General features: G+C 44.1%; 1 protein-coding gene and 1 long non-coding RNA gene across 8 annotated transcripts in view; one reads left to right on the forward strand and one right to left on the reverse strand.

Moving 5' to 3' along the window:
* The window catches only part of LOC135917103 (RYamide receptor-like), a 399,699-nt gene that overhangs the window by 269,469 nt on the left and 109,598 nt on the right, over positions 1-20,632 (reverse strand). The window lies entirely within an intron of this gene.
* Positions 1-20,632, forward strand: part of LOC135917121 (uncharacterized) — a 90,514-nt gene that overhangs the window by 28,622 nt on the left and 41,260 nt on the right. For 6 of the 7 annotated variants that reach the window (XR_010569192.1, XR_011514726.1, XR_010569190.1 and 3 more), the window contains exon 3: positions 14,385-14,512. This is a non-coding gene — a long non-coding RNA (uncharacterized lncRNA). Of the gene's footprint in view, positions 1-14,384; positions 14,513-19,854; positions 19,989-20,632 lie in introns of those variants that run through there. The other variant, XR_010569193.1, reaches the window with a different exon arrangement.

The following is a 20,632-nucleotide window of genomic DNA, read 5'->3' on the forward strand; positions in this document are numbered from 1 at the left end:
TTTCCAAGGTATTTACTTAAGCGGTCTGTACTCCTTGATTACGTAAGGCCTTTATGACAGCTGGTACCTCTACTGAGTCAAATGCCTTTTCGTAATCAATGAAATCGCTTAAATACCTCCAAATTTGCTGTCCTTTTCAAACTCATGATTTCTAATAAAACTTGTCAGTCTCTAAAATTAGAATACTTCTATACAAGTCTGGGAATATTGAACATTGATCCTTCGGCAATCTGTTGACCAACGCAACCCCATTATACCAACGTAACTCAATAAGAACATTTTGAAACATTTATTTTTCCAATGAGTGGCCGAGTTTGAACAAATTTCAAACAGCAATGTCGTGAAGGTACTTCCTTCTAATAGCATGCGCATTTACGACGCATAGTTCTAACGTAGCTGCTGCTTTAAAAAAGTGTATTTTTAGTCACGACCAAACACAGTGCTGTGACGCAGCGCGAAGTGCCGACTAAATCACGTAAATGCGTATGTTTTTAGAAGGAAGTACCGTCTCGATGTTGTAAACAAAACTTTCTTGAAATTAGGTCAATTCTGACAAATATAATTTTTCAAAATGCTGCCGCTTGAGTTACGCTGGTGTAACGCGGTGAAGCCCAACAAATTGCCGAAGGGGCAACATCCAAACTTCCTGGGTATGAACATTGTATAATTTTCGCCGAACACTGGGGGCTTACTTTCTCCTTTAAGATTTTTTTCCCCTCCTCCTTTCAACCACCGGCTTACAAAATCATCCGCAGTCGCTAAGCGCGATCGTGGAAGGAACAAGGAAATAAGCAAGCGTGCGCAGCCAGACAATGGCGCTCAAGTGAAGGGGACCAGGCTTGGAGACGTCGATGGGCAACTCGGTCAAGTGTCCAGGTCCGAGTGTTAATCAGCTTGGAGGAGGCTTCGAGTCGAAGCGCGGCAATTGCCGTTGTCATGAGTGTCGTCGTTCTCCTCGCAGCGCTCGGAGTACCCCTACAACCGGCAACTAGAAGGTCGAGTGACGAGACCCGAAAGTTGATTAGCTTGGTGCGGGCCATGCGTAGACGAAGGCGTCGCCTGGCCAGCCCCGCTGTTGTCCTTTATCCTCCAAGAATTCTGAAAGAGAAGACGTTCCTGCGCCAGACATGTCCTTGCCATGGCGGTGTGGCGGATGCTTTCCGGTGCCAATGCTTCGTTGACCTAGAAGTGGGACCTGTCAGTTGGTAGTGCTCTTCACTGAAACTGTTATGCATTGGAACTGAGAGCTTGCGTGCCCTTTAGAGCAGTACTGACAAGGTATTTTGGAGTATTCATTTGTTTGCGTTAAATGAAGGCTCCAGACCTCGAAACACCAGAAAAATATTCTGGCAAGGCTCAGAACGACGTAAATAATTTGATATAATTGCTTTTCTATAACCAGTTCTCATTTAATTACCGAGGAGGTGACTGTGTCATTACAACATTATGCAGAAGGCGGTCACGAAGGAGCAGCACATCGCGATGTTTTGGTAGCCACACCATCTCGCTAGTTCGTCTAGGCGAAGTGGCGGGGAAGTTGTCTTCTCTCGAACGCCACTTGGCCTATTTTACAGCGACAATGCTTAGGGCTAGTTCCCCCAGGATCGTGTCTGTGTGTAGACAAAAACTTCGCATACGTGGGCCGATACAAAACATTGTACAATATCGGGTCGACCCGCGGTGGAGGTGAAGCGCGCGTTAAGCACTCCCCACACGTGGACCGATCCTGAAGATAGTGCAATGTCGTGCCTACGCAGGCTGGAGGCGAAGGAGGCATTAAGCACTCCCCATACGTGGGCCGATCCTGAAGATAGTGCAATGCCGGGCCGACCCAGGGCGGAGGTAAAGCGCGCGTTAAGCACTCCCCATACCTGGGCCGATCCGTAAGATAGTGCAATGCCGGGCCGATGCGCGGCGGAGGTGAAGCAGGCGTTAAGCACTCCTTATACGAGGGCCGCTCCTGAAGTTAGTGCAATGCCGGGCTGACCCACGGTGGAGGTGAAGTAAAACTCTTGCTTGCGCTAGTTCGTTAATGCTTGAATGAGTAATGGCAAGGCGCAAAAGACAAGGACCAAAGAAGGTCACACACGACAGGACCGGCGCCACCAAGGCCTTTTCACGAAAAATACCAGTCGGCATAACAGCAAAGCCGCCCTCCTTATCGGCCTGTAGCACTACAAGGTCCTTATCCTTCAGAACCTGCGAAATCCTCTGGAGGTGAGGCTTTCTCGGTGGAATGGATGCACCAGTCGCCATCAGGCAGGAAACACCGTCACTTACAATTATTTCTTCTTCTTGTTGGTTCTTTCCGCGGCTAGCCACTCTTCTCACCATGCCAAGCAATTCTTGGCGCTGGGATCCTTGTGTCAGGCTGAACTTCGGTCCCTTTTCCAAAAAGCGCTCTACTTGTCTAGGCAGAGCTGCGTCTCCTAGCATGGTGACCTGGCTGGTGCGGGCATCGTGAGGCTTTTTTGAACGGGATATCAGGCTCGCTGCCGCACGATGCCAAAGAAACTCAGTGGATGTTGCTGCCAGCCGCTTTATCTGCTGTAACCGCCTGTTTTCGCTTTCCGGTTCTTTCCTGAGAACAACAAGCACACGCCGCCAATCTTTAAAGAATCTAACTTGCCTCCAATACTCGGACTTGAGTATTTTGCATACGCGCCTGACATGCCCAGAAGATTGTTACAAGACGCCGAAGATAGAGTGTCCTTCCAAAGGCACCAGTTTTATTTCTCAAGCAATACGACACCATTCGAGACTGGCAAGCTGAGACGGCGATCAGGTTGACGCACAAAATTGCAGGATCGGTGCGAAAGCTTTGTTGAAAGAAAGGGCCCAATGTAGGAGAAATATGCTCAAGTAACACTCTTGCTTGGGCGAGTTGATTCATGCTTGAATGACTAATGGCAAGGCGCAAAAGACAAGGACTGAAGAAGGACACAAACGACAGGATCTCCGCCACCAAGGCCTTTTCATGAAAAGACCGAAGTTCAGCCTGACACAAGGATCCCAGCGCCGAGAATTGCTTGCCATGGTGAGAAGAGTGGCTATCCGCGCAGAGAACCAAGAAGAAAAAGAAAGAATTGTAAGTGACAGTGTTTCCAGCCTGATGGTGATTGGTGCATCCATTCCACCGGTAAAGCCTCAACTCCAGAGGAGTTCGCAGGTTCTGAAGGATAACGACCTTGTAGTGCTACAGGGCGATAAGGAGGGTGGCTTTGCTGTTATGCCGACTGGTGTTCTTGGTGAATAGGCCTTGGTGGCACCAGTCCTGTCGTCTGTGTCGTGTCCTTCTTCAGTCCTTGTCTTTTGCGGCTTGCCTTTACTCATTCAAGAGGAGGTGAAGCCCGCGTTAAGCAGTCCCCATACGTGGGCCGATCCTGAACATAGTGCAATTCCGGGCCGACCCACGGCGGAGGTGAAGCGCGCGTTAAGCACTCCCCATACGTGGGCCGATCCTGAAGATAGTGCAATTCCGGGCCGACCCACGGCGGAGGTGAAGCCCGCGTTAAGCACTCCCCATACGTGGGCCAATCCTGAAGATAGTGCAATTCCGGGCCGACCCACGGCGGAGGTGAAGCCCGCGTTAAGCACTCCCCATACGTGGGCCAATCCTGAAGATAGTGCAATTCCGGGCCGACCCATGGCGGAGGTGAAGCGCGCGTTAAGCACTCCCCATACGTGGGCCAATCCTGAAGATAGTGCAATTCCGGGCCGACCCACGGCGGAGGTGAAGCCCGCGTTAAGCACTCCCCATACGTGGGCCAATCCTGAAGATAGTGCAATTCCGGGCCGACCCACGGCGGAGGTAAAGCGCGCGTTAAGCACTCCCTATACGTGGGCCGATCCTGAAGATTGTGCCATGCCGGGTGGACCCGCGGTGGCGGTGAAGCGCGCGTTAAGCATTCCCCATACGTGGGCCGATTCTGAAGATTAGCGCAATACCGGGCCGACCTGCGTCGGAGGTGAAGCAAGCTTTAGGGTCTCCCCATATGTGGGCCGATAGCGAAGGTTGTTCAATGCCGGGCCGACCTGCGGCAATGGTACAGTTCGCCATTAAAGGGGCCCACATACTCAGCTTCACTGGTCATCCTTCTTCGCAGAGTTTAAGGGCACTGAATTTTTTTATATAGAAACCCCTCGCAAAGACCCCAACGTTGATATCACCGAAGAGCTCGGTCGCTATTATGCATGCAGAACCAAAAGGCCCGAAAGCATAGCCACTTGAACGGAAGAAGAGCGGGGACGCTGCGCGAGTGTAGTCTGTTCCATACATTGCAGTCAACGCTGTGGAGGCTACAGGTACTTTTCGAAGTGGTTTCGTTTGCACTTGGATATAGTTCGATGTTTGCTGACCGTAACTGTGCGCAACTTTTCTTTATATAGGCTCGGTATTGAATGAAACAAGTTTTAATCCTTAGAAACACACTGTGGTTTACGGCTGCTAATACGTTGTATTAGATAATTCTTTTGTTGCTCTTTTCGTGTCTTTTATTTGCAACCCGTCGCGAGGAGCCTCACGTACATGCTCGCTGAGCAAACGCTGTAGGCGCGCAGCGAAGCAAGGAAAGAACGCCCAGCGAAGCATAAACGGAATGCATGGAGTGATAACCTTTCTCGACTTAACTTCTTGCGCAGCTTCCACAGCGTTGACCGCTATGTATAGAACAGAGCATAAGTGAAACTGAGCCTGTAGTACGTGGCATGTGTCGCATCCAAACCATGAACTGTTACTACCCTCAAACGATAGCGGCGTATCCGCCTGGGTAAAAGTAAGCAAAGCCTAATACTATGTTGTAGTCTAGAGTCCCAGGATGTTCCACATCCGCCGCCAAGCTTTGTGAGGGGTGGCATTGGCCAACATTCCCAGGTTTAGTTCTAGAAGTAACACATAAATACCCCAGAAAGTGGATAGGAAGACGGCGCCATGGTCGCTCAATTGGTAGAGCATCGCACGCCTAATGCGAAGACGTGGGATCGTTCCCCGCCTGCGGCAAGTTGTTTCTTTAACCATTTTCACCTCCAATAATTTATAATTTCTTTATTTTAATTAGTAAGTACAAGTAATTTCGCCTGTCGTGTCCTTGGTGTATTTGTTTCTTGGCTGCTGATATATATATATATATATATATATATATATATATATATATATATATATATATATATATATATATATATATATATATATATATATACATATATATCATCATCATCATCATCATCATCATCATCAGCCTGGTTGCGCCCACTGCAGGGCAAAGGCCTCTCCCATGCTTCTCCAACAACCCCGGTCATGTACTAATTGTGGCCATGCCGTGCCTGCAGACTTCTTAATCTCATCCGCCCACCTAATTTTCTGCCGCCCCCTGCTACGCTTCCCTTCCCTTGGAATCCAGTCCGTAACCCTTAATGACCATCGGTTATCTTCCCTCCTCATTACATGTCCTGCCCATGCCCATTTCTTTTTCTTGATTTCAACTAAGATGTCATTAAATCGCGTTTGTTCCCTCACCCAATCTACTCTTTTCTTATCCCTTAACGTTACACCTATCATTCTTCTTTCCATAGCTCGTTGTGTCGTCCTCAATTTGAGTAGAACCCTTTTCGTAAGCCTCCAGGTTTCTGCCCCGTAGGTGAGTACTGGTAAGACACAGCTATTATATACTTTTCTCTTGAGGGATAATGGCAACCTGCTATTCATGATTTGGGAATGCCTGCCAAACGCACCCCAGCCCATTCTTATTCTTCTGATTATTTCCGTCTCATGATCCGGATCCGCCGTCACTACCTGCCCTAAGTAGATGTATTCCCTTACGACTTCCAGTGCCTCGCTGCCTATTGTAAATTGCTGTGCTCTCCCGAGACTGTTAAGCATTACTTTAGTTTTCTGCAGATTAATTTTTAGACCCACTCTTCTGCTTTGCCTCTCGAGGTCAGTGAGCATGCATTGCAGTTGGTCCCCTGAGTTACTAAGCAAGGCAATATCATCAGCGAATCGCAAGTTACTAAGGTATTCTCCATTAACTTTTATCCCCAATTCTTCCCAATCCAGGTCTCTGAATACCTCCTGTAAACACGCTGTGAATAGCATTGGAGATATCGTATCTCCCTGCCTGACGCCTTTCTTTATTGGGATTTTGTTGCTTGCTTTATGGAGGACTACGGTGGCTGTGGAGCCGCTATAGATATCTTCCAGTATTTTTACATATGGCTCATCTACACCCTGATTCCGTAATGCCTCCATGACTGCTGAGGTTTCGACTGAATCAAACGCTTTCTCGTAATCAATGAAAGCTATATATAAGGGTTGGTTATATTCTGCACATTTCTCTATCACTTGATTGATAGTGTGAATATGGTCTATTGTTGAGTAGCCTTTACGGAATCCTGCCTGGTCCTTTGGTTGACAGAAGTCTAAGGTGTTCCTGATTCTATTTGCAATTACCTTAGTAAATACTTTGTAGGCAACGGACAGTAAGCTGATCGGTCTATAATTTTTCAACTCTTTGGCGTCCCCTTTCTTATGGATTAGGATTATGCTAGCGCTCTTCCAAGATTCCGGTACGCTTGGGGTCATGAGGCATTGCGTATACAGGGTGGCCAGTTTCTCTAGAACAATCTGTCCACCATCCTTCAACAAATCTGCTGTTACCTGATCCTCCCCAGCTGCCTTCCCCCTTTGCATATCTCCTAAGGCTTTCTTTACTTCTTCCAGCGTTACCTTCGGGATTTCGAATTCCTCTAGACTATTTTCTCTTCCATTATCGTCATGGGTGCCACTGGTACTGTATAAATCTCTATAGAACTCCTCAGCCACTTGAACTATCTCATCCATATTAGTAATGATATTGCCGGCTTTGTCTCTTAACGCATACATCTGATTCTTGCCAATTCCTAGTTTCTTCTTCACTCTTTTTAGGCTTCCTCCGTTCCTGAGAGCATGTTCAATTCTATCCATATTATACTTCCTTATGTCAGCTGTCTTACGCTTGTTGATTAACTTCGAAAGTTCTGCCAGTTCTATTCTAGCTGTAGGGTTAGATGCTTTCATACATTGGCGTTTCTTGATCAGATCTTTCGTCTCCTGCGATAGTTTGCTGGTACCTTGCCTAACGGAGTTACCACCGACTTCTATTGCACACTCCTTAATGATGCCCACAAGATTGTCGTTCATTGCTTCAACACTAAGGTCCTCTTTCTGAGTTAAGGCTGAATACCTGTTCTGTAGCTTGATCTGAAATTCCTCTATTTTCCCTCTTACCGCTAACTCATTAATCGGCTTCTTATGTACCATTTTCTTCCGTTCCCTCCTCAGGTCTAGGCTAATTCGAGTTCTTACCATCCTGTGGTCACTGGAGCGCACCTTGCCGAGCACGTCCACATCTTGTATGATACCAGGGTAGCGCAGAGTATGAAGTCTATTTCATTTCTAGTCTCGCCGTTCGGGCTCCTCCACGTCCACTTTCGGCTATCCCGCTTGCGGAAGAAGGTATTCATTATCCTCATATTATTCTGTTCCGCAAACTCTACTAATAACTCTCCCCTGCTATTCATAGTGCCTATGCCATATTTGCCCACTGCCTTGTCTCCAGCCTGCTTCTTGCCTACCTTGGCATTAAAGTCGCCCATTAGTATAGTGTATTTAGTTTTCACTCTACCCATCGCCGATTCCACGTCTTCATAGAAGCTTTCGACTTCCTGGTCATCATGATTGGATGTAGGGGCGTAGACCTGTACAATCTTCATTTTGTACCTCTTATTAAGTTTCACAACAAGACCTGCCACCCTCTCGTTAATGCTATAGAATTCCTGTATGTTACCTGCTATATTCTTATTAACCAGGAATCCGACTCCCAGTTCTCTTCTCTCCGCTAAGCCCCGGTAGCACAGGACGTGCCCGCTATTTAGCACTGTATATGCTTCTTTTGGCCTCCTAACTTCACCGAGCCCTATTATATCCCATTTACTGCCCTCTAATTCCTCCAATAGCACTGCTAGACTCGCCTCACTAGATAGCGTTCTAGCGTTAAACGTTGCCAGGTTCATATTCCAATGGCGGCCTGTCCGGAGCCAGTGATTCTTAGCACCCTCTGCTGCGTCGCAGGTCTGACCGCCGCCGTGGTCAGTTGCTTTGCAGCTGCTGGGGACTGAGGGCCGGGGTTTGATTGTTGTGATATATATATATATATATATATATATATATATATATAGAGAGAGAGAGAGAGAGAGAGAGAGAGAGAGAGTCCGATTGTTTGTCATGGAAAAGCATATGGCGTACCATGCTGGGGCAGAAAATTATTTGAATATATGCGCGACATTTATACAAAATCAAGCTGATGCAGTGACAAAAGGCAATGAGTCCTTGACAGAAGTCCCTTAGCCCGCACTGTTGCAGTAGTACGGCGCATATAAAATATGCATTTGTTACAGTTCTATTTCCACAAATAATGCTACTTGCTATATAATAATAATAATAATAATAATAATAATAATAATAATAATAATAATAATAATTGTTGCCATCTTACAATAATCGTACATCAGAAGGCAGGCCCGTCAAAGCCAACGAAGTGGCTTGCGTGACTTGGCCCGGCATGTCGGCAAACAAAGTCAAAATGGCAACATGTACAGAAATGACAAGCTCGTGAAGTTCATCACACAAAATGAAACAGAAAATCAGCTGAAATCAGTGACAAAAGAAATACAAGAAACAAGAAAAGAGAAATGCAGTATTATACATATCTTACAGTGCCTTCAACATTTTTTTCAAGTTTCGTTTCGAAGTTGCAGTAAATATATGATCAGGAAGATCATTGAATATTCTTGGGACATAAGCATACCTACTAGCCTTACCAAATCTTGTGTTGCAGTGCGGTACTACAAAACGCAATGTTTTCCGCAGTGCACGGGGAGCAACATATTCTTGTTTGAAATCAGGGTTCCAAAAATGTCTCACCACAACCGTTTGAGTGAACAAAGTTTGAAATGACGGAAGACCCAGATGTATAAATAAGTTCACATTGTCGGCCGAGGAAGAGTTATAAACAATGGACTTCAACATATTTTTTAGAATACTGTCAATTCGACAAAGCCATCGAGATGAGCAAAACCCGAACAATGTAATGCCATAACGTAACACACTGTATGCTAAGGCGTGCATGATAGTGATTTTTACAGGCATCGGAACAATGGATTTAATATTAAAAAGCAGCGAGGAAACACTTCTGAGCCTGCCGCAAAGATACGTCATGTGATCATTCCATGAGAGGTCACTGTCAAAGAAAACACCAAGGTATTTAATGGAGTTAACATATTCTACAGGGGCACACTGACACGATTGGCAAGTACGACAGTGTAGAAACAAGGGTAAATTTGTAACCGTTGCTTTAAGTGGATTTCTAAAACATAACAGTTTTGTTTTTTCTTTGTTTATTGACAAACAGTTGTTAGCAAACCAGGTCATTGCGTCGTACACACTCTCTTGAAGTAATGCAATTGCTTTTGAGTAACAGATATGTTTAGTTAAAAGGACAGTGTCATCTGCGTACTGAAATATCATACACTTCGAAACAGCTGAAGAAAAGTCATTTATAAATATGTTAAAGAGAAGAGGAGACAATATAGAGCCCTGAGGCACTCCAGCTTTCAAGGGTAGTTTGTTATTTATGAATAACTCGTTGTCTAAAGATATCACCTGCGAGCGGCCGGACAAATAGTTTTTTAGGAACTGGTAAAATGGACCCCTGAAGCCGAGCAGGTATAGTTTTTCAAGCAGGAGTTCGTGGTTCACAGTATCAAAGGCTTTAGAAGTATCGAGAAACAACGCGCATGCAAACATGTTTTGTTCTAAAGCTGTGTTCAATTCATCGGAAAATTCCTCGAGCAGAGCAATGGTGCCCCGTCCCGCGACAAAGCCGAACTGACGACTCGATATAACTGAAAACTTATCTAGAAATGACGTCATAGTTTCTAAGAGAAATTTTTCTATTATTTGTGACATGATAGGCAAGATTGAAATAGGTCGGTAACTGTCCACAATACCTTTCTTTCCTCCTTTAAATAATGGAGATACAATAGCCGTTTTTAATTCCGCCGGCATTGTAGCCGTCTCTAGGAATCCATTAAGTATGACAAGAAGAATACGCGATAGTGCGTTGAAGTTTCGTTGGAGCAAAGATGCCGATATACCGTCTATACCAGCTGGCTTATGTCGCCTAAACCCAGCAACTATTCTTGCGAGTGTGTCGAATGTTATCGTTGGTAAGAACGCGGAAGCCGATAAGATTTTTTGTTTTCCAGAGCGGCCAGCTGGCACCATTGAAGTTGCTCCCGAAGCGCGCGCGAAATGTTGATTAAAGATTGCGGCTGTCTGTGCAAGATCACATGGGAAAGTGTCATCTAGCTTTGAATTATTAGTGTCTTTCCCGCGTAGGTGGTTTATCAGTGACCACGTCTTTGCCGGATTTCGAACGGATAATTGAAACTGACGTTGAAAGTAGCGGCGTTTTGCGCATCGTATAAGGGCGACGACTTTATTCCTTGCGCTTCTGTAGCTAGCGCGAAGCTCAGCATTGTTAGGAGTTCGTTTAAGGTGTTTCCACAGCAAGTCTCGGTAGGCGATTGCATTCATTATATCCACGGTAAGCCAGTTATGATTTCTTCTCTGTTTAGTTAGAACAATTCGAGTGCAGGCTTCTTGAAAGCTGCGTATTTTCGAACTGAATTGTTCATAAATAAACACTGGCACTCCGGAAACAATCAGTGAAGACCAGTCGAACCTGCCAATCATTTCATCCAATTTGCGTTGATCAACAACGATAACGCGCGTCCGCCTATCTGAGCTATTTACTTTCCAACGTTGAGGTGTGTTAAAAAGACGCCTCAAGTTGAAACGACAGACAGTGAAATAGTGGTCTGCTAAGCGTTGCGTAATCACGCATGAATGCAGATCATGATTAGGCGCCCGTGCGGCGATGTGGTCTAAACAAGAATGCGTTATTCGGCCATTCACAATTTCTTCACGTGTGAAGGTGGTGACCATGCTTTCGAGGCCAAAAGCAGAAAGGGCAGATAAATAGTCTGACACTTGAGCTTTACCTGGGCATAATACGTCAATATTTAAATCACCGGTGAGGCAAAACACCTCCTCATAACTGAAACGCTTCAAAACAGTCTCTAATTCTATTATAAAGCTACTAACGCTGTTTGCAGGAGGCCGATAGATCGCTAACAAAGTAAGAGTGGTCTGAAGAAAGCTTACATTTAAACACAGGCATTCAGCATGAGCCAGATCTACATCAATGCATGATACTGTGTACTTTTCATTCACAAAAACTGCAATTCCACCCCCTCGACGGTGTAAACGAGTGATAAATTTTTCACTATAACCTTTTATGGCAAAAAATTGTGTGCTTGATTCGGGAATATTTATTTCGGTTAGCACAAATACATCTACAAAATTTCTGGCATCTTCTGCAATACGTTTAAACTCATCCCAGTATTTACGTAGACTGCGAATATTTATATTGACCAAAGTAAAGTCTGATTCGGAATTCGGACCGAAGCTGTCCTTAAAAGCTCGAAAGCTCGGAAAATCAAGCAAAACAGACGGATACATATTCATTGGATTTTTTCAACATCCATTTCATTGGTAATGCGAATGAGTGGAGAGACTTCGTCCTTCTTAGCGAAGATTTTGCCTGCTCTCACCCATACGAACTTGTACTTGTGTAGCTTGCCTGCGGCCCGGGCAAGCCAGAACAGATGCCGATTTGCCTTGGTTAGATTGTCATTAAAGTAGAGCTTCGGAAGTACTTTGGATTCACAGAGCTGTCGAAGCTTTCCACGAGCCCTCATCCAGTTTTCTTTCATGTTTACCGTTGAGAAACGAACCAAGACTGTAGGGACAGTGTCTGTTTTGCCAGAAAGTCGGTGGACAGCAACGACGTCAGTATCAACAGAAAATTCGGGTAAATCAATTTTATCAGCCAGATCATGCAGTATTTTTTTCAAGTCTTCCTTATCAGCAACTGGCATGCCACGAATTTCCAAATTTGCCTTTCTGCTGTGCTGTTCAGATTCATTTTGATCGTGCTGCAATCGTTGCAAAATCTCAGCCTGAACACGGACAGTCTCATTTAACTTCTGAATTTCTCTGTCTCTGGTCCTGGCTGCTTCTTCAGACAACTTGAGCTGTTCACGTGTAGTCTCGTACTGCTTTGACAAGAAAGTTGATTATTATTATTATTATTATTATTATTATTATTATTATTATTATTATTATTAATAATCAGCCTGTTTTATGTCCACTGCAGGACGAAGGCCTCTCCCTGCGATTTCCAATCACCCCTGTCCTGCGCCAGCCGATTCTAAATATAGCGCCCGAAAATTTCCTAATTTCATCGCTCCACCTAGCCTTCTGCCATCCTCGACTGCGTTTTCCTTCTATAATACCGCAGCACAAATTTATCGCTATAGTTAAGGCAATAGTATTGTTGAGGTTATAGGTTTTAAAGTGCACTTAACTTAAAGGCTTACAATATTCACAAGAAAAAAACGAACAAAAATGCCAGCAGATCTTTGCAACTTTGCAGAATAACAAACCAATTTCCAGCGAAGCTGCTTTTTTGGAGCAGTTGAAGCAAGAGTTTCAGTGTCCTGCATTTCGGGTTTAATATGGTGCCCGCATATACTGGTTCCGCCTGAAACCTTGCACACATGTAACGCTTCCGAGTGCTTATTGTTAGGAATTTAGGAGCCAGTAATTCGTCAACACTCATTTCACTTCGACAGAACATGATCCATAGCCTACAACCCCCCCCCCCCCCCCTGCAGTTAGATTTGATTGTGGCTTCTTTCCCAGTTCTCCCAAAGGAGGGAGATAAATTCTGATCTGTTCGCGACATACATTGATCAAGCTCCGGATCACTGGCATGCGTAATTTACTGGATATGTCGTAATTTATCCCCTTACCTTGAATTTAGCCCACATTTTACCTACGACGCGCCCTTCATTTTAACGAAATAGTAAACAAAGAACGAAGGATCAGTAATTATTTACAACGTTACATGTAAAACAAGGACCTCAAAATTTCTCAACGCATTACACTAAAAGTTATTGCTTTTTTCACGGAACATGAAACTTCTGCCTCGGGCAATTGTTTTAGGAGTTTGGAGAAACATTTTGGAAAATGGCGGTATGACACCCTGGAATACTTGAATAAGTAACTTTCTAGAAAGACTGTAAGGAGCCCACACAGATTAAATATTTATCGCTTGTCACTCAAGACACGATTCCTGCTTGAACAAAATATAAACACCGTGCCTAACATAGTTTACCAGGGAAACCGGTAAAAGCAACTAAGTGCCTTGTTAACCTAAAGAAGTTTGGAAAAAGCAGGAATTAAATATTTTCAAAGCACATAAGTAACCTACGCAGTTCTTACTTTCGGTATATATAAACCAAAAAGTGGTCCCCATTTCCTAAAGATATGAAATCTCGACTTTTAATGCTTCTGCCAGGGAAAATGAGCTAGTGCTAATCTTATGTTACCCGCCGTGGTTGCTCAGTGGCTATGGTGTTGGGCTGTTGAGCCCGAGGTCGCGGGATCGAATCCCGGCCACGGCGGCTGCATTTCGATGGGGGCGAAATGCGAAAACACCTGTGTGCTTGGATTTAGGTGCACATTAAAGAACCCCAGGTGGTCGAAATTTCCGGAGTCCTCCACTACGGCGTGCCTCATAATCAGAAAGTGGTTTTGGCACGTAAAACCCCATAATTAAATTAATTAATTAATCTTATGTTGAAAAAAGTATAGATATGAAACCGACCGATGTCAGGATTCACACATGTCGATACAAAAATTTAAGGCAGTGTTGCAATGGTATTTTAATGGCTGTGCCCATTCGAGGAAGTGATTTGTTTTTTTTTGGCTTGACGTATGGAGCAACAACAAAAATACCACAGAAAAAAAAGAAGAAAGACCACACGGGTCTATCGACATTACTAAAGGTCATTTTCACCAACATATATAGAGTAATCAGTAATATATAGAGTAATCAGAAGGCTGCTTACCTTTTTTTTTTTTGCCTTGATTTTGTAATCCCCCTTACAAAATGTCCCCATAGCGCCTGTAAGGTATTTTAAATAAATAAATAAATAAATAAATTGTGATTACAAGATTAATTTCTACAGCCTCTGGGCATTATATAGGTTCAATAGTGCCGGTGTTCGATAAACTAACAATTTCATGCCATAATGCACGCCATCGTTGAGCGAGGCTAATTCAAATACTTGATTCGGACCCCTTACCTCGGTCTTAGGTTAAATATAAGAAGCAAATTTTGTGTTTTCAAGTAAGATTAAGCGGTCCCAAAATGCAGGACGTGAAACGGGAGCTGCCCAGAGCCAGCCATCTCCGCAATGCCAGCGTGTATGGCGCACCCTGTTCGTCTTCTGCTACAGCTCTTCGCAGCGAGGCACGCCAGAAAATCCTCGCTACCTAAACAAGGTACGTAATAAAGATAGCTATTGCTTACATGGCTAATGTATTCCGAAATAAAATTGGGCCTGAGCTGCTGTTTTGTTGGATTTTCCAGCGTGCAGACGAACGCGCCCGCTTTCAGAAGTGTTTGGTGGAGAGGGGAGAGTGGGGGAATGGCATACTTTGCCCCCCCCCACTTCTAACAGCGGGGGTGAAAGTCCCCGCTGTCCCCACTCCCCCCTCCGGCGCCCCTGGTAAATACGGCTAGGCCACAATGGCAGCAAGGTAATAACTGGAAAATGGAGATGTGCCCACCCGAAACTGGTTTGAAAACACAAAAATGTACGATTTAAACTTCATGCTCGTGTTGCAAGCTTGACAATGCAGTGAGCATGGTTATGTTGCAGAGTACGTATGAAATTCTAGCCGCACGCGCATTCTCCATGGTTAGTGAAATCCTAAATTTTCCGTTCAAGGGGGCCAAACAAACTCTGGGCAATGGGAGACGCAGTATTTATTTATTTATTTATTTATTTATTTATTTATTTATCTATATAAACATACTGCCAATCCCAAGAAGGGATTACTGCAGGGAGGGCAAGAAACGTACAATACAAAAAATATAAATCGAAGAGTGAGTATACACGTGGACTAATTTCTTTTGGAGCAGTGAAAGTATTACAATGTTGTTGTTCACGGAAAGCATGCAATATCAGTCGGCAAGAGTACGTCATCAATATGCACAAACACAAGTGGTAGCACAAATTACATTAGGTTACCTATATTTTGTGCATCATACAATTTTTCACGGAGAAGAGAATGATTTGACGAAACCATAAACAACAATCAACACGTTTTTTAATGGTATTTGCAACATAATGGGCAAGTCACGTCTGCGAAGCATGTAGGTGAATCTCATAAGATTATAAAAAGGCTTCTAGCGATGCACTGAGGATAATATGTGAGTCTAAGTTGTTCCATTCTCTGGTCGCGAGTGGAAAGAAATAAAATCTAACACAGTCGGTGCTAAAACGGTAATTTCGTAGTGGTGGTGGTTGGGTTCCGTCATTAATCTTGACTAATTGGGGTTAGATAAAGTGAACTCAAAGCAATATACACAGGCATTTTTGAATTCCTCTTCAATAGCGATGCCGACACCGTTGTTGGGAATCGAAACCCCAACCTCTTGCCAAGCAGCAGACCGCTACAGCCGCTGTGGAGTCACCACGGCAGGTGATTGAAAATTCTCCTTATTGAGCTTGCTCAGCTCATTTGTGACAATAGAAAGCTGCCACAGATGAGTGGATGGCCGTTTGCCTTAGAAGCCGCTTAGTGACAGTTATTTGGTGTCTTGATACGGCTACGACAGCGCTTCCAGTCAAAAAGGGCGCTCAGCGCTTGCAAACGGCGACAGCGCGCAATCAGTACAAATACCATTCAGAATACATATGAGGCGGCTATTACGATTTGTGTCGGGGATATTCTTACACGTTTGTAAAAAAAAAAGAAAACAGTAAAACACTGCTGAGCGCATGATACGGGAGGCGCGCAACAAATTTGTTTGCTCCAGTTGATGCCACCAATTGTGCGTGCACGTTCAATTTTTTTGGTGATGCGCAAGTCTGCATTAAAAACAGCGAGTTCTCAGTACAAACACGTTGGTGATATTTAGCTCCATTGCGTTTGATGGACACTAAAAACAGATTGCAATATATAGGCTAATCAAAAGGGTACCCGCTGGCAGTGCCCTTACATTTCTCTTTTCTGCTTGATGAAACGATTTCCTCACGGAGAAAACATAATGCGATGGTTGCACTCCAGTTTGTCTTTCTCACTCGCCAACAGGCGCCGTAATCGTGACATCAGTTCCATGCTGCATCTTATTCCGGGGCTCCTGCTAATTAGGAAACTGGGCTCAGAGAGGAGAAGGCTGCAGGAAATCCAATATGATGAAAGCGACGAACTTGCAAGTAAATCTTTAACGGCTTTACGAATACACTCAGGGCAATAGCTTCTATTGGTGTTTGTACTTCTGGAGGAACTAAACAAGTATTTCTAGTTCGACGTTCATGCTAGTGTATCACATTAACACTATTTCTTGGCCTGCCCAACCGCCGTGACTGCACATGGGCCACGGAGTTCAACTGCTTAGCATTAGGTCGTGGCTTTACATTATCGTCCTAACCGATGGACCGATGGAACAGAGTGGACAAAGACACGAGCCGAGATTTCGATCAGTGCTTAGGACCGCAGATGGCAAAAAAAAAATAATAATCCGGAGCTTTCCATTAAGGCTTCCTTTACAACCCGTGTCATACTATGAGACATATTAGAAACTCAGTGGCCATTTTTTTTAACCTTTTCCTTTTTTTTGCGCCACTCTCCTTCTGTCTTGCTCTCTCCCATTCCCTTCCCCACGCAGAGTGGCATGTCGGCGATGTCTGTACGCCGGCTGAAATCTCTGCCTTTCATTAAAGGGTTCCCTCTCTCTCGCTCTTTCTCTCTTTCTCTTTAGACATGTTGAATCCTATGAATCATCACCATAGCAATATTCGCTATAAAATCCCCGTTTGTTATCTCAGCACATTATTGCAACCAGAAATAAACTTTGTCTTTAACTTCAATGAACTCTGACGCGCACGCAGGCACTAGTATTTCCTTCGCTGAAGATTGTCAGTAATACCAAGCGTCGTGCGCTGAAATTAGAATGCTTCTATAGTAACTGCTCAATAGGGGATTAAAGCTCTTGCGCAAACTACAAATAAACATATTTAGTGCACCAAATACAGAATAACGCACATTTGCTGTTCGCCATTTGAAGGTGGTAAAATTTAGAGAGAGAGAGAGAGAGAGAAAGAGAGAGAAAGGAGGGAGGGGGAGAGAGGGGGAGGGAGAGAGAGGGGGCAGGGGATGGAGGGGGGTGCAAATGAAAAAATTGAAGTTTGTGTGAACGCCATATACGGATGCTTGAGAGGGAGTAAAAGTATTCGTCGGTGAATTTAGGAAAATGATTAGCGCATCGTATATCGAACGGGAACGAAGGATTTTGTGAACCATCAGGCGTTCTACGCTGACAGCTGCTTCCGGGACGATTGGAAGCAAGCAAAGCAAGCAACGTGGGACAGTGTTTGCGACACATGACGTGAGGCACCACCGTTTTCGCTTGATGTGCTACTGTACATAAACGTAGACGCGCGGCACCCAAATGCCTATTGCGCTGAGGTAATGTAAATCGCGACATTTACAGTCAAGTAAACAATGGTTTCCTTGATCTATGGGAGATGGAGCGCAGATGCGCGGGAACAAAATGGTTTACTTGCACACGCCTAGTGAATGCGAAGGAGATAGCCTTTATATTTTGGTGTCAGTGTATCTGCTTTAATAATAATAATAATAATAATAATAATAATAATAATAATAATAATAATAATAATAATAATAATAATAATAATAATAATAATAATAATAATAATAATAATAATCGGCATCATCATCATCATCATCAGTGTATATTTATGTCCATTGCAGGGCGAAGGTCCCTCCAGCTATCTCCAATCAATATTGTCTTGCGCTAGCTGATTCCAACTTGCGCTTGCAAATTTCCTAATTTCATCGCCCCACCTAGTTTTCAGCTGAACTCGACTGCGCTTCCCTTTCAGGGAAGCGCAGTCTGCACCTATTCTGTAACTCTGATGGTGCATTAGTTTATCGGCCCTACGCATTACATGGGCTGCCCAGCTATTTTTTTCCCTTAATGTCAACTAGAAGATTGGCTATCCCCATTTGCTCCCTTATTCACACCGCTCTACCGTTGAGCATACTTGAGGCCTAAATTCGAAGCTGCCGTGGCTTCCCGTGTTTCAATTTTGAGTCCTTATATGCCGCACCAAAATCTGGTCATGGAAGAATGACCAATTTTTATAATATATAAACATGCAAACTTAGTATAGCTTGATTGCTTATTTTGCCTCATTGTTCCCTAAGCTTACGTCAGTTCCTCCATCTTTTTTATTTTGCTTGTACCATTGCAGGCAACACCCGAAACAACTAAAACAATATACACGCTAGAATTTACGAGGATAGAGAGAGCTATGCGTAATTTTCCATGCCTGACGTCGTCACGAGATTCCCATATTTAAATTTCGAATCAAGGCAGTTCGACAAGTTCAGTGCCGTTGGTCCTCGCATCTGTGCTGTCACACAAGGACAGTTATCAGAGATAAGCTTCTAAAAATCAACGCCGAAGTCCCAACTCCGGAACTAGTACGCGAGAGGGAAGAAACGAGCCGTTTGCGCTGCGCCCGCGCTTCCTTCACATGCAGGTCCGTTCGCCCCGGATCCGTATAAAACAAGCAGAAAACTTGGCACTCCGGGAATGACATTCTCGAGGAAACGTGGCAGAAACAATGGTACCTGACACCGCGTTCTCACCATTTTACGGGCATTGCTCCGACGGACGACGTAATGGAACCCGTGGTTTTTGTGCCGCGTGCGTTACATGTGCTGCACTCGGCGACGGGTCACGTAGGCCATTCCAGCGGACAAGCGACTCGCGCACTGCAACGCCGAGTTCAGTGACTGGTTGCGTCTCTTGTGCTTGTTTTGGTGTGACGGGGTTTTCGCCACGCGCCATTAGGGTGCCATTTGTTTGAACAGGCCCTCTCCACCTTCTACTTTCTCAAGGTGGGCCTACTGCCTCAACACGAAATCCACGTTGTATACACGTGGGTGGCAGTTTGGGCTAGTTGGTATTTTGTAGTCTAATAAGTTCGAAGCGCGAACGAAGACGAGACGACAAGAAACACAGGCAATCGTTCGAACACCGAGTGTCTCACGCACTTAAAAAGATTGCACAGCGTGCAGGTGTTCGTGCGGTGTTTACCGCTCCGGACAAGTTGACTGTACTAACAAAAAGGAGCAGTCCCGTCAAAAAACATAAAGATGGGTGGAGGATCCACCACCGAAAGCGCTGCGTGATTTGTGAAAGCGAGGTGGTTGAGAGAGTTACCTCGGCTGCTTGAATTATTCAGGTTTTACTCAGTATATCTCTATCTAGCATTTTTCCTTCTGTGATGTCGATCCTAATGGCGATCTTATTTTTCGTATTTAAAACCTCTTTCACTATACTGTACCATAATCTACTATTGCAATGGCTCTGTTCTTATCATTCTCTTCCCTGCTTTTCTTACACCAATACTCTAATCATCCCTTACTTATCTCGACAACTGACCAGTTAATCCTTCCATTTTCTTTGAATCCCAACGTTTCTGAAGGTGGGCACTCCCTATGGGTCTCGCTTGGTGTATATCTTGGCAATCCATTACGCTGCGCTGAGTCGTTTCCGGTCTTTCTTTCTTTTTTTTTTGCAGTACATGCGCCAAATGAATGGCAGTGCCGTCAACGAGCGCTTTCCATCGGATCAATCATTGATTGGCCATTGATCTTTTTTTCCATTCTTCATCCAAGTCATCGAGACAACGCTTATGAACTGCATAGAAGAAATGAATGGGGAGTGGGAGAACAAACAACGAGAAAGTGTTTGCTTTACTTTTTCGCCATTCTTCGTCTTCATTTGGTGCGGTAGGCAGCTTAATTGACGTTTCGGTAACAATAAAGCACTGTAATCAATTTTCATCGGTGGCGGGCACCACCAAATGCGCAATCGACATTAAGGCAGAAACACATGTATCGCTGTGGAGCCCGCATCAGTGACGTGTACCCGGTGCACTTCGCGACGAAATACTTGTACAGACAGACGTTATATATATATATATATATATATATATATATATATATATATATATATATATATATATATATATATATATATATATATATATATACATATATATATATATATATATATATATATATATATATATATATATATATATATATATATATATATATATATATATATATATATATATATATATATATATATATATATATATATATACTCTAGGAAAGTGACATTGCGAAAACATTTTTACGCGCATTGCATTATCCAGCTTTTATATTCTGCGACAACCGCATGAACGATATTTTTGAAGAAAAATTGAGAACGAGAGAAATGTAATTTCGGGCTTATTAGAGAGTTTTAGTATAGCGTAAAACCCTTGCGTTAGCGTCAGCGTGCGACGCAAC

This window comes from Dermacentor albipictus, chromosome 1, assembly GCF_038994185.2.
Source record: "Dermacentor albipictus isolate Rhodes 1998 colony chromosome 1, USDA_Dalb.pri_finalv2, whole genome shotgun sequence".
NCBI classification, from domain to species: domain Eukaryota; kingdom Metazoa; phylum Arthropoda; class Arachnida; order Ixodida; family Ixodidae; genus Dermacentor; species Dermacentor albipictus.